Here is a 13,638-nt window from a genome sequence, read left to right as displayed (position 1 = left end):
GTGGCCACTCCCTGATCACTTTAGAGCCAAAGTTTTGGTGACTCAGGTTCCATTTAACCAACCCTGTTGGGCTCGGTGGGAAATGTGAGGGGCCCTGGGCCATGGCTCCAAGGCCATGAGAATCTGCCCACCCTCACCACATGTGGATACTCCCAGAGGCAGGGTTAGATTTCATGATTAAAAAAAAAATATTCAGCAAACTGGGAAAGAAAGAAACTTCCTTAACATTATAAAGTGTATTTACAAAAAATCCACAGCTAAAACTGTACTCAATGGTGAAATGCTGAAAGCTTTGAAAGCTTTCTACTTAAGACCAGGAACAAGATAAGGATGTCTGCTTCCTCCACTGCTATTTACCATTGCACTGGAAGGTCTAGCCAGAGCAATTAGGCAAGAAAAAGATAAAGGCCATCAAAATCAGCCTTTTGATAGCTAAAAAAAAAGTTTAAACACTCAACAAACTAGGAGTAGAAGGAGACTACCTCAACACAATAAAGGCCATATATGAAAAGCATAGCTAATATCATATTCAATGGTGAAATGTGAAACTTTTTTATATAAGATCAGGAATAAGACAAGGGTGCCCACATTCATCACTTCTATTCAACACAGTACTGGAAGTCCTAGCTAGAGCAGTTAGGCAAGAAACAGAAATAAGACATCAAAATTGAAAAAAAAGTAAAATGATTTCTGTTCACAGATGACATGATCATATATGCAGAAAACTCTAAAGATACCACATCAAAAAAAACCCTAATAAATGAAGTCAACAAAGTTGCAGGACACAAAATCCACACAAAAATCAGTTATGTATTCATACACTAATACTGAACAATATGAAAAGGAAATTAAGAAAACAATTCCATTTACATGAGCATCAAAAGGAATAAAATACTTGGTAACAAACTTAACCAGAGAGAAAAGACTAGTACATACACAAAAAACTATAAAATGTTGCTAACAGAAATTTAAGAAGATACAAATAAATAGAAAGACATTCTGTGTGCATGGATTGTTAAAATATTAGTGCTGCCCAAAAGCAATATACAAATTTGATACAATCCCTATCAAATCCCAACATTTTTGCAGAAATAGAAAAATTCATCATAAAGTTCATATGGAGTCTCAAAATAGCCAAAACCATCTTGAAAAAAAAAGTGAAGCTGGAAGACTCACACTTCCTGATTTCAAAACTTAATACAAAGTGGTAGTCATCAAAACAGTATGGTATGGGTATAAAGACTGTCATGGAATAGAATAGCAAGCCCAGAAATAAACCCTTACATGCATAGTCAAATGATTTTTGATAAGGATGTCAAGATCATCCAGTGGGGAAAGGACAGTCTTTTCAACAAATCGTGCTGGAAAAATTGGATATCCACACACAAAAGAATGAAATTAGACCCTTACCTTATACCATATACAAAAATGAACTCAAAGTGGATTAAAGACCTAACGTAAAAATCTAAAACTATGAAACTCTTAGAAGAAAACATAGGGGAAAAGCTTCCGAACATTGGATTTGGCAATGATTTCTGAGATAAAAAAAAAAAAAACCACAGAAAATTACAAGTGTTAGTGAGGATACAGGGAAATTAGAACCCTTGTGTTTTGCTGATGGAAATGTAATATGGTGAAGCCACAGTGGAAAACTGATGATGACAAGACCCAGCAATTTCATTTTAACGTATATATATACCTAAAAGAATCAAAACCAAGGACTCAAACAGATACTGATACATTGTAGCATTATTCACAACAGCCAAAGTGGAAGAAACCCAAATATTCATCAACAGATGAATAAAAAAACAAAATGTGGTATATCCATACAATGAAATGGTATTTATTCATAAAAAAGAATGAAACACACACATATATATATATACTATAACATGTACTAACACAGTGAAAACAATATGCTAAGTGAAAGGAACCAGACATAAAAGGTCACACATTGTATGATTCTATTTATATGAAATATGCAAAAAAGGCAAATCCATAGAGACAGAAAGCAAGTTGGTAGTTGCCATGGGCTGAAGGAGGGGAAGGGAAGACAATGGAGAATAACTGCTTAATAGGTATGAGGTTTCATTTTCAAGTGATGAAAATTGGAATTAGATAGAAGTGAATGTCATAAATGCCACCGAGTTGTACACTGAAAATGGTTAATTTTCTGTTATATGAATTTTACCTCAACTTAAAAGAAAGAAAATGAAGGAAGAGTTGAGTTACATGAGTTCTCATGGCTGGTAACTGGTAGAGTCAGAATTTAAACCCAGATCTACATTCAAATACATATTTATATATGTATGGTACACAGTGAGAAGACAAAGCATTTACTAATCCAGAGGCAAATGATTGTTATGTTGGTGCTTTTCTGAGAGCAGGTTTCAATAAGGGAGGAGGGATGATGCCTCCCACATGGCAGGTGATCAATACATGTTTTCCTGAGTAGAGGAGGAAGAATAAGATTTATACATCCTGAGGTCTGGAGAGAACTTGGAGTATCTGGGAAGGGTTGACACTCCCTCCATGCAGTGTAGGGTTCTTCCTCAGGGATGCTGTGGGGGCAACTGCTTTCACAGGCAGTGTGACCTTGGGGAAATCACTTAACCTCCCTGAGATAGGCTCTTCATCTGTAAAATGTGAAAAACGTGTGTGCAATGGTAAGCAAGAAATGGGGAGACGGCTATAAACACTCTTTGAAAGTACTAAGTCTATGTGCAGGTTTATTTAGTTCACAGAAAATTTGGCTAACATCTTTGCTGTTTTAAGTCAATTCCATGATCTTCTCCTAGAGAAGATGATAAGCTCTTACTATGTAAGATTGGCTGGGATTCCCCAGACTTACCAGCACTTTTGCAATTATCTTGGTTATAGCATCTACCTCATTCTTACTGGAACTGTGTCTGACTCTTCCAGCTAGGACCACATTGGCTCCTCTCAGTAGCCTCAAAGTCCAGTACAGGACTGGGTTCCATGAACACATACTGAATAGAATATTAAAGTTGTCCACAGCCCCCATTTTCCACGAGGGGATTCAGTTTCATTAAAAAAAAAAAAGAACCCTGGGGTTTTGTTATACAAAGATGAAAAGCACGCAGCCCCTGAGGCTCCTGAGGGATACAGGCACACAAACACAATTATAATACAGTCTTAACTCCTGTGAGAACCAACAATCGGCAGGGCTTCAGAGGAAGAAACATTTGGTTCAGACACTCCAGTAGTTAAATCCTTCCTTCAGCTACTCCTCAATCATTTCCAGGCCTTACCTACTCCCATAGCATCACTCGATGTGTTGTTAATCTTTGGGTGCTCAGTAATGTGTGGTTGGACCAATTCAGGTCAGAGGGCCACCATTCCTTCTTGCTAAACCTCTACTCCCAGTTAGTAAACTTACTGTGCTTTAATACCTGGCCCAAATGTCATTTCTTCTGCAATGCCTCTATGAACCTAAAGACCAGTTCTTTTTCTGTGCTTTCTTGGCACTTCGGTCCACAAATACTTATTGGGCATATTCTGTTTCAACCCTGTAGACAGAGTTATCCAATTTGGCCTCTGTACTAAGAGCTTGTGTCAACTGAGGGAGGCAGAGCAACTAAAGGCAGTTACACCACTACAAGAGGGAAACACAGGGTAAATACCTTAAGGGTTGCAGGAGACACTTTTGGGGTCTACTAAGTCCATACTCCCCTTTACAAAACTGCACACCCACTCAGGAGTAAAGCCTATAGAATATGTTTGTGCTATGGGTCAGTTCCCTAGCAGTAGCTGATTGGCCCAGGGAGAATACCTAATTACAGATGGGCCAACTGGATTTTATAGCCCTAAAATTTGGAGTCAAGTTCGAAGATGCAGAGAGCTATGAAATAAGTCAGAGGCTACTGGGCTGAGAGTCCCAGATGAGGAAGGGAAGAAAGTACCAGGGTCCCTGCCTGTGGAGTCCAAAAATTACCCCCACTTTGCGCTTTATAATCAGGCCTTTGTTTTGCTTAAAGGAGCTTCAGCGGCTTTGGATATCATCAAAACAGCCCTAGTTCAGACAGATTGGCTAGGCAGGCTCCCAACTCATATTGGGGTGAAAGGAAGGAGAGAATAGGCAAGCCAGGTTTGGGAGCAGGAGTGGGAGTTGGGTGAAGGGTGGACAAGAAAATTCTGAGTATAGGTAAAGGTCAAGAGGCCAAGAACTGCATGAGTAAGTTACAAAGAAGCAGGGCTGGGAGCTTTTAGAAATGCAGACATTAGGGCCCAACCCAACCTACCACAATAGAGCTCAAGAGGCTCTTTCCAATGCGGCGCCTGCTGAGTTGTCAGGGCTGGTCCTTCTCCTTTTCTTTTGTCTTGTTCTTTACCCACTTTAATCTTTCAGGGACCACTGGAATTTTAAGCCCTTCAGCACCAAAATTTCTAAATGGAGATCTCTGGATTTCAGGATCAGGTCAAGACCTGAATATGTCTGCAGACTTTGATATGTATGGACAGTTTCTTGGGGAGAGGACTCATAGCAAGGTAAGGACCTAGAAGATAAACAAAACAGAGAACAGAAGAACAGAGAAAATTAATGAAACCAAAAGTTGATTCTTTGAAAGATCAATAAAATTGACAACCCTTTAGCTAGTCTTACCATGGGAAAAAAAGATTCTAATAACCAAAATCAGAAAATGAAAGTGGGAATATTACTACTGATTCTACACAAATAAAAAGGACTATAAGAGATTACTATGAATAATTGTATATGAACCATTTGGATAACCTAAATGAAGTGGATAACTTCCTAGAAACACAAAACCTGCCAAGACTAAATCATGAATATAAAATCTTAATAGACCTATAACTAGTAAGAAGATTGAATCAGCCATCAAAAATCTCCAACAAAGAAAGGCCCTGGACCTGACAGCTTCTCGGGTGATTACTACCAAACATTTAAAGAACTAATACCAAGACTTTCTAAACTTTTCAAAAAAAAAAAAAATTGAAGAGGGGAGAACACCTGCTAACTCATTCTGTGAGGTCAGGATTACCCTAATACCAAAGTTAGATGAAGATACTACAAGAAAAGAAAACTACATACCACTATCCCTTATGAACACTGATGTAAAAATCCTCAACAAAATACTAGCAAACTGAATTTAGTAGCATATTAAGAGGATTATATGCCACAATCAAGTGCAATTTACTCCTGGAATGTAAGGATGTTTATCACATGAAAATCAATCAATGTAATAACATCATGTTAATAGAATGAAGGGGGAAAAAAACACTTGGTCCTCTCAATTGAGGCAGAAAAGGCATTTGACAAAATTCAACACTTTTTCATGATAAAAATGCTCAACAAGCTAGGAACAGAAGGAAACTACTTTAACATAATAAAAGCCATAAATGAAAAACCCACAGCAAAATTCATACTTAATGGTGAAAGTCTGAAAGCTATTCTCTAACATGAGGAACAGGGTAAGGATGCCTGCTTTGCCACTTCAGTACTGGAATTTCTAACCAGAGCAATTAGGCAAGAAAAAGAAATTAAAGATATTCAAATAGGAAAGAAGTAAAATAATCACTGTTCACAGATAATAGGACCTTATATGTAGAAAATACTAAAGTTTCCACATCAAAAAAGCTGTCAGAACTAATAAATGAATTCAGCAAAGCAGGTGGATACAAACTCAATACACCACTGTGTAACTGTGTATGTCTATACATTCATAATGAAGTAAACAGAATAACAAAGGTTGCCAAGGATGTGGAGAAATTGGAACCATTGTGCACTGTTGGTGGGACTGTAAAATGTTAACTACTGCTATGGAAAACAGTATGGCAGTTGCTCAAAATATTAAGAATGGAATTATCATATGATTTAGCAATTCCACTGCTGAGTAAGTACTCCAAAGAACTGAAAGTAGATTATTTGTACCCCCATGTTCATAGCAACATCATTCACAATAGCTAAAATGTGGGAGCAACCCAAGTGTCCATCAACTGATAAATGGATAAACAAAATATGGTATATACATATGATGGAATATTATTCAACTTTACAGAGGAAGGAAATTCTGACATATGCTATAGCATAATTGAACCTTGAGGACATTATGCTAAGTCAAAGCCAGTCACAGTAAGACAAATAATGTGTGATTCCACTTACATGAGGTATCTAAAGCCATCAAATGCACAGAACAGAAAGTAGGATGGTGGCTGCCAGGAGTTAAGGGGAGTGGAGAATTGGGAGTTATTGTTTAATGGCTATGGAGTTTCAGTTTCACAAGATGAAAAGACTTATGGAGATGGATGGTGGAGATGGTTACACTCTATGAATATATTTAATACCACATACACAACACATTGAAGGTCTGGACCTCCAGGATAGCTTCTCCTCCCCATGTCCCTCTTACTGGGAGGGAGGAGGTGGCAGGCAAGGGGGCTTACAAAGGGAGGCATGAGCTGCCTAAAATGAATGCAGCAGGCCAGGGGAGGGAGGATGGGGAATCAGGCTTCCTGCTCCAGCACCTCTGACCTCAGGCCCTAGAAGGTGGGTAGCTGGCTCATCCTTCCCCAGGACAGGTGTCCTAACACCTGGTAGAGGTCACTGGGCTGCTCCAGCCCCTCTGGGAAGATGTTGTCCTCCAAGGTGGCATCTTAATTCAGCTGCTGGTGATGGGGGTGTGTGTGGAGGATTGAGGGCCACAGACCAAGCAGTCCCTGGTGTGTTGGCTGAATGCTCACCTCCTGTGTCTTCTTTCCAAATGGAGGAGAGAACAGAAGCTCCAGACTTTGTGCTTAGAGCTGAGCAGCCTTGAACAAGTTAGTAACTTCTCAGAGCCAGAGCTTACTCATCTGTCAAAATGGAGCATAATGCCTTTCCATAGGACTGAGGAAGGAACATTTCAAAGGGCTGAGCATAGGACCTTGCACAAAGTAGGTGCTCAGGGCCTGTCAGGAGTCTTGACTGACTGCAGAACTTCAGCCCCAAAGGAGGTTAGTAACCCACCAGAGGCCTGGCTGTAGCAACACCAGTTAAACCATGTGACTGAGCTAGGGACAAAGCCTTTGATGCCTCAGCATCCTGAAATAAAGAGCGGGAAGGGCCTGTACTTGCCATCTCCCTCCCATGAGTGGCACCTGAGAGGGAAGCACAGGCCATAGATGGCTTTAGGATAAAACACAAAAGCCAACTGATATTGAGTAATGACTGGGGTTAGGCTAAGCCCTTTATGTCCCTTAGGTCATATAACCCTTGCAAACACCAGGGGAGGGTACTGTTCTCTGCGTTTGTCAGTTTTACTTTTGTTTGTTTATAAACAGACTATTTTTAGGGCAGTTTTAGGTTGACAGCGAAACTGAGCAGAAAGAAAATAGAGCTCCCCCAAAATCTTCTTCCCCAAAAGTCCCATAGTCCATATCACCCAAAGTCCACAGTTTACATCTGGTGCTTGTACCTTCTATGGGTTTTGACAAATGTATAATCACATGCAGAGTTTTACTTTTTAATACCAATTTTATTTTTTTAAATTTATTATTACTTTTTTTAATGGAAGTACTGGGAATTGAACCCAGGACCTTGCACATGCTAAGCATATGCTCTACCACTGAGCTATACCCCCACCCACCCCCAATTTTATTTTTATCAAAGTATTACATGGAGACTGGTGATGGTGTATGGCTTAGTGGAAGAGCACATGCTTAGCACACAAGAGGTCCTGGATTCAATCCCCAGTCCTGCCATTAAAAAAATAGTAAATAAATAAATAAACCTAATTACTACTCCCTCTAAGAAAATAAACAAACAAACAAAGTAGTACATGCTCAGCGGCTTCAAAGTCAAGAGTACAAAAATGGCTTATATGGAAAACCAGCTATGCCTCTTCCTTGCCCTCTCCGCCCTTTCTAACCCCAGGCCCAGGCCCCAGGACCAGGATGGCATCCTTATATATTCAAGGGGCCACACAGTTGGCACCAAGGTAATGAACCTTCTGCTCTGATCAGGAACATCAAAAGGCACAGGAGACAAACAGCCCATTAGGGTCAAGGGGCCAGATGGGCTGGAAAAACCCTCTGCCCCAAGAAGTCAACCAGGCATCTCAAACAAGACATTCTAAAGGTATTGTAAAATCCTTGCTTGTTTCTTTAGAAGCCCCAGTCATCATTTGCAGAATTTTGCTAGATGAGGGGAACTAAAGCCTCACATGGGAAGACCACTGTGATGCGAAGCTGCCTGGATGCAGGGAGATTCAGGCTCTGGTTGGCTGCGTGGCCTGCAAAAATTTCTCCCCTCTAGACCTTGAGATTTTCATGCAAAAAACCTACGGAGTTGGCCAGGTGATCACTAGGGCCCTGCCTGTGCTGACAGATTGAGTTTGTGCTGCTGCTGCTAACAGCCCCATCTCTAGAGCTCTTCCTGTGAACTGGGTGCTTCCTTGGAACCACCTCAAAGTAGGCAGTATTGCCCCATTTCACCGATGAGGATTGACACTCAGAAGGGCTGTTAGGGCCGTAAAGCAAGAGAGGGGCAGTGGAGATTCTAAACTGGAGTGGCATGCTCTTCTTCCCTGCGGCTGGGTCCTTGAGCCTTCTGGCCCGTTTTCCCCAAAATAGTGCTCTGGTGTATATGTGGCAGGTGGGTGAGTGTGTAGGTGGGTGGGTAAGAGGGGGTCCCATGGCTTCGAGTAACAGCGGGGCCCAGCTGACTCGGCCCCCAGGATTTCAAGCCTCTAGCCCTCACCTCAGGGTGAAGACCATTATGTATGCCTACATTCTGTTTAATGCTAATCTTTCCTCTTAGGCTGTGGGTTCTCTGCCCTGGGCTGTGAACTAGTCACCTGGGGAGCTTTGGAAAACAATGATGGCTGTACCCCATCTGCAGAGATACTGACTTGATTGGTCTGGAAAAGGGTCATGGCCCTGGTTGGTCATAAAAGCTCCACAGGTGATTCAGATGTGCTGGGCTGGGAACCTCATTGGATCCTGTCAGTTCCTGAAAAGCCTTGCTACTTCCTTCACCATGCGGGGTTCTAGGGAGTGTCTGCACTTCCTGGCCCTGCCTCTCCAGCTATAAAGGCAGAGCAACCTTTACTTTCAGCTACAGTGTAGTTGTTTTCTCTGTAACAAGGTTCACAGCACCACTACTCTCCTCTGCTGAATTTGTTCTCCTTGGAGTAGCCAAGGCCATGATGCTTCTTAAGGAAACTCTGGATGAAAAGTCTCTGAAATCCAGTCCTGCCCTGGCTTGTGGGATGAGGAGCCCATTCGCCCGAGTCTTCTCTGCTTTGCATCTTAGGGGAAAAGAAATGAGGAGGACAGGGTTTGTTCTGGGCGTTTTCTGGCTCCTAGGTGAGGCTACCAGCCCCACGAAATCAAAGACATCCCATATTCAAAAGAGGAAAAGGACAATTCCAGAGGCTACAAGGGTCTCAGAAGAGAGTCCAGCAAAACTGAATGTAACCTGAAGGAAGACAGTCTCCCGTTTCTTGCCTACTGAGCTCAGGTACAGAAAGGTGCTTGTTGTGCCCCTAACTTAGAAGGCCTATGTGGGCTTCGGGCCCCAGAGCCTTGGATGCTGATTTTAGAGCCTGCAAGAGAGAAACAAAGTTGGGAGCAGAGAGCCAGGTGAGAGGATGCACTAGAAGTTGTAAATAAGTTGTCAGAACCAGGAACTGGAAGTGGTGGGGGAAGGTACTCGGGGCAGAGCTCTGAGGTGGCTACTAAACATGCAGTTCCTTGGCCTGTTCTCATCCTCCATAAAGCCTGGGCTTTGAAGTCACAGATGCATGGCAGGCCAAATCTGGAAGGGCCTAGAAGCCATGTAGCATGTGGTTTTCAAACTGAGTTTCTTGGAACCCTAGGGGGTTCCTCAGGATTTGTAGGAATGCTGCCAAACAGTGTCCTGCAACTCCCAACGTGGCTCCTTTATCTATTTAATGAGCAGGTGTACAAGGGGGAAAAAGATTTTGCAGTAAAATAATGCTAACAAAATTTGAAAACCATAGATTTAGTAAACTTATGAGAGATGGAAGGGGAAACTTGTCCAGAGTTCCCCTCTAGTCACTTATCCCTCAGGCCAGGCCTGTCCCCACAGCATGCATGGAGCAGAAAGCAGGAGGTTCTCTCCGGAGGCATGGCCTGAATGCAGCAACACACATGGCCAGGAGAGGACTCACATGAGGGACAGCCACTCTCAAAAGAATGAGTGACCCTAAGACCCAGACCTGCTGACCCAGACTTGCTGACCCTGACAGGCAGTGTGAGGCTGACTTGGCTCAACTGTCAAAAGCTCTCAAGATTCTAATCTCTTTTTACCTTCAGGGAAATGTAGGGCTTTGGCCTGGGAGGTGGGTCTCCTGGATTCCAGACTGACCACCATTTCCTGGGACATTAGCCTTCTCTTTAACAGAGGCAGCTGGGCACGGTCACTCAGTCCCTAGACTGTGGGCCCTTGAGGACAGGGCCTGTCATCTCCACTGTGGGCTGCATCCTCCTCAGTGCAAGGGACACAGGGCCACAGCCAGGCACAGGAATCCTTAACTTCGCAATAGCGGCTGACTTTCCACATTTTATGTAGTGAAGCTTTCTCTTCCCTCCTGTTTCTCCCCTGGGTTGGCTCCTCTGGAGGTGAGAATCTCTACACTCTGGAGACAGTAAACTCTGGGCCATTTCTTCTGATATGCTTCCTCTTCTGAGCAGTCCAACAGGTAAATACGCCCCAAGGCCGTCAAGGCTGCTTATCAGTGCAGCAGGATTTGGCCACATATGCTTGTTCTAGAAGCATGTGGAATATTCGATCAGTAGATGATGATGAATGGATTGAGCTGAGGGGAAGAGCTGGTTCCTGCTTAGAGGTCTTAACCTCTCTTTGTCATGGGACACCCAGAACATCAGTGATCAGGACCTCTACAGTACTCATTTGGGGCAGAGCCCCCTTTTTCCCTCTCCCCCTGGGTCTCCAGAGACAGACCCATAGCCAAAGACCACAGACCCAGGCCCTACTTTTCTTACCTCCCTGACTAGGACCTGAGAAACCATCTTCTTCCCCAGGTCTCCAACAGAGCCCTTCACCCCCTACAACCTGAGTCCCTGCAGGCCCCTCTCCAGAGTCCAAAGGTCACTTCTGGAGCCTTCTGTCCCCCTCATACTAGTCATACTCACTAGTCCCTGGTTGTCCCAGCCCCTGGTCCTGTGGGGAGTCAGCCAGCTTTGTGACTTCACAAAAGGCTATCCTGTGACAAGTTTGGGCCTAGTGAAGCAGGAGTTGGGCCTAGAGGGGCTCCCCCCAGGAACATCATGTGACTTTTCATGGCAAGTCACCCCTACCTCTGAGGGAAAGAAGAGGAACTGCCTCATAGTAAGAGCCCAGGACACCCTCCACACTTAGAAACTCCTCCCATTGATGACTTCAGGCCCAGGCCTAGCTGGGTACTCCTGGCTATATCTGGCAATATCTCTTCAACGTCCAGGCCCATTGCAGCCATATTTGGGGGTGGGGCAGGAAGTGATTCATTTAGGTGCTGATGGTGGGTCTCTGACCTCTGAAATAGGGGTCAGACCAGCCTCCTCCCATTAAACAAGTCATTCCCCTTGAGGCCTTTCAAAGTGAAGGAACTGTTGGAGGGAGAAGCTTTATCTGATCTGAGTCCTCATCAGGGTCTGCTCCAGCATCCCAGAGTGCCATCAAATGGGTCAGGCCCCTGAATCCTGTCCTGTGGCCAGAAACAGTCATTATAAAAATTCAAGGGCTTCTCTCTCTAATGCTGGCACCACTGTTGTTTCTTCCTGGAAAGATTTATGATTCTAGGAACCTGAGGCAAAAGAGGCTGAGGGTGCTTTCCCCTTACCTTCTCTGCACCTGTTCTCCAACCTCAAACTCTTACCTGGAGCATAGCTTCTGGGAAAGTCAAGGCCCCAGGAGTCAGCAAGGAGGATAACTGGCAGCCAGGCTCTGGGATCTGACAGGTCCCAGGGGTATCTGGAGAGCAGAGTTCAGCCGTTTTCCTGCCACAGTCCCTCTCTGTGCTGGGCAGATTCATTGTAAGGGTGGCTCAGGGGATACCATTTCTGACCATCCCTTCTGGCTTCTACTTTGATTGTGACATCACCATCCTGCCAGAGGACCCCAGGGAAAGAGGTGAGTGTGCTCTGGGCAAGGGTTCCAGATGTAGGCTTCATCTCAGCAGGGAGGCAGAGCCGAGGGGCTGGTTTGGGGAAGGTGACATGTCTGGCTTCACATCCAAGGGGCTCCTTGGCCTTGACAGCCCTCACTCTTGATTGATGGTAGCCTTTGCAGGCCTGAGGAGACCTAAGAGCACATCCTCTTCAATCCACCCTATGACCCACTCGGTTCTCAGTTCTTTGCTGGGACAGAGAGTGGACAGATGATCCCTAAGAGTGGTTACTCCACTACTTCCCAGGATGTCTGAAAATGTGCCCTAGGATTTTTCTCGTAAGGAGCTCGTTTCTCATTTTGATGAGGAAAGCTTGAGCTCTTCCAGCAGGCCGGAGTACGGGGGGAAAAGAGACATCAGCCAGGGCTGAGGCGGTCCTGAAGAATGGTAGCAGGGACAGCCACAGACCAAGAATATTCACCATAGGAATAGCCATCACTTAGCTAGTACCTCCCACGTGCCAGGCCGCAAGCGAAGCACTTACAAGCATGATGACATTTAGTCCTCGCGGCAGTGCTAGAAAGGAGGCATGTGATTCCCATTTTCTAGCTGGAGAAACAAGCTCAAGAGGTAAAGTAATTATTCCAGGGTCTCACAACTGGGAAATGGGAGCATCAGTGTTACGACGCAGATTTGTCTGCCTCCAAAGCTGAATTCAGTTGTTGACTTGTCTCTTTCTGCACACTCTTCCCAAGAAAGAGGAAAAGAAGCTATTTTCTCATCCTCAACCATCAGTGATAGGGTTAAAGAGAGAAGTGGAGGAGGGTGGAATTTGAGCCTGATATCACCCACATCATCAGCTTTTGGATAAGGGAGCCTTGACTGCTTGGCCTGTCTAATCTTTAACGAGACCCATTGGGAGGTAGCTGTTCTGATTTGCTTCTATTTTGCAGATGAACTAAGTGAGGCCCTGGGGGCTACTGAGGGGAGTCCTTGGGGTCTGTGGCTGAGCAGTGGTCCTCAGTGGTTGCCAGATAAAATATAGAATGTCCGGTTTAATTTTCATTTCAAATGAACAGTAATTTAAAAATATAAGTATGCCCTAAATATTGCATGGGACTCTTCTGGGGGCTCCTCATTCTGGCTGGGGCCCTGGTACATGGGAGTTGGGAAGGAGCTGGGGACGAAGTCATGCCTTCATTTCCCCTTTGGGTCTTAGGTCCCTCTCTGAAGTCGTGTCTGTGGGAGCACGAGGTTGGGACTGACTTCTGGAGACTGCAGCGTCTGTGGCCACTGGACTAGGTAGACCCTCAGTTCCTCTGTGAAATGAGAATGGTGGACATGGATGTAGTCATATAGGGTGGCTGCTTAGCACAACTCTTGGGTAATGGAGGTAGTATTCCATATTTCTACGGGGCTTGAGGGGCTCCCAGGAAGGAGGAGGGCAACAAGTGAATGATTAGAATTCCCTCTTTGTCCAGGCTGGGGTCCCCAGAGCCTAGCATCCTGGGGCCTCTCCTTGGTGGCTCCTGTGACCCCTGGACATTTG

At 44.3% G+C, this 13,638-nt stretch overlaps 2 protein-coding genes across 11 annotated transcripts in view; one reads left to right on the top strand and one right to left on the bottom strand.

The window, feature by feature from the left end:
* Positions 1–13,638, bottom strand: part of RAD54L2 (RAD54 like 2) — a 107,246-nt gene that overhangs the window by 89,792 nt on the left and 3,816 nt on the right. For 2 of the 6 annotated variants that reach the window (XM_072941364.1, XM_072941365.1), the window contains one exon: positions 4,263–4,517. The gene's annotated coding sequence lies outside the window, so the exon portion shown is untranslated. Of the gene's footprint in view, positions 1–4,262; positions 4,518–10,290; positions 10,750–10,986; positions 11,097–11,858; positions 12,053–13,638 lie in introns of those variants that run through there. The other 4 variants (XM_072941369.1, XM_072941368.1, XM_072941370.1 and 1 more) reach the window with 4 other exon arrangements.
* The window catches only part of DCAF1 (DDB1 and CUL4 associated factor 1), a 73,265-nt gene continuing 70,879 nt past the window's right edge, over positions 11,253–13,638 (top strand). Inside the window, exons 1-3 of one of the 5 annotated variants that reach the window (XM_072941358.1) lie at positions 11,253–11,332; positions 11,769–12,112; positions 13,309–13,391. The gene's annotated coding sequence lies outside the window, so the exon portion shown is untranslated. Of the gene's footprint in view, positions 11,333–11,366; positions 12,113–12,177; positions 12,720–13,308; positions 13,392–13,638 lie in introns of those variants that run through there. The other 4 variants (XM_072941361.1, XM_072941360.1, XM_072941362.1 and 1 more) reach the window with 4 other exon arrangements.

This window comes from Vicugna pacos, chromosome 17 (genome assembly GCF_048564905.1).
Source record: "Vicugna pacos chromosome 17, VicPac4, whole genome shotgun sequence".
Taxonomy (NCBI): domain Eukaryota; kingdom Metazoa; phylum Chordata; class Mammalia; order Artiodactyla; family Camelidae; genus Vicugna; species Vicugna pacos.
This window is presented reverse-complemented; position numbering and strand designations above follow the sequence as displayed.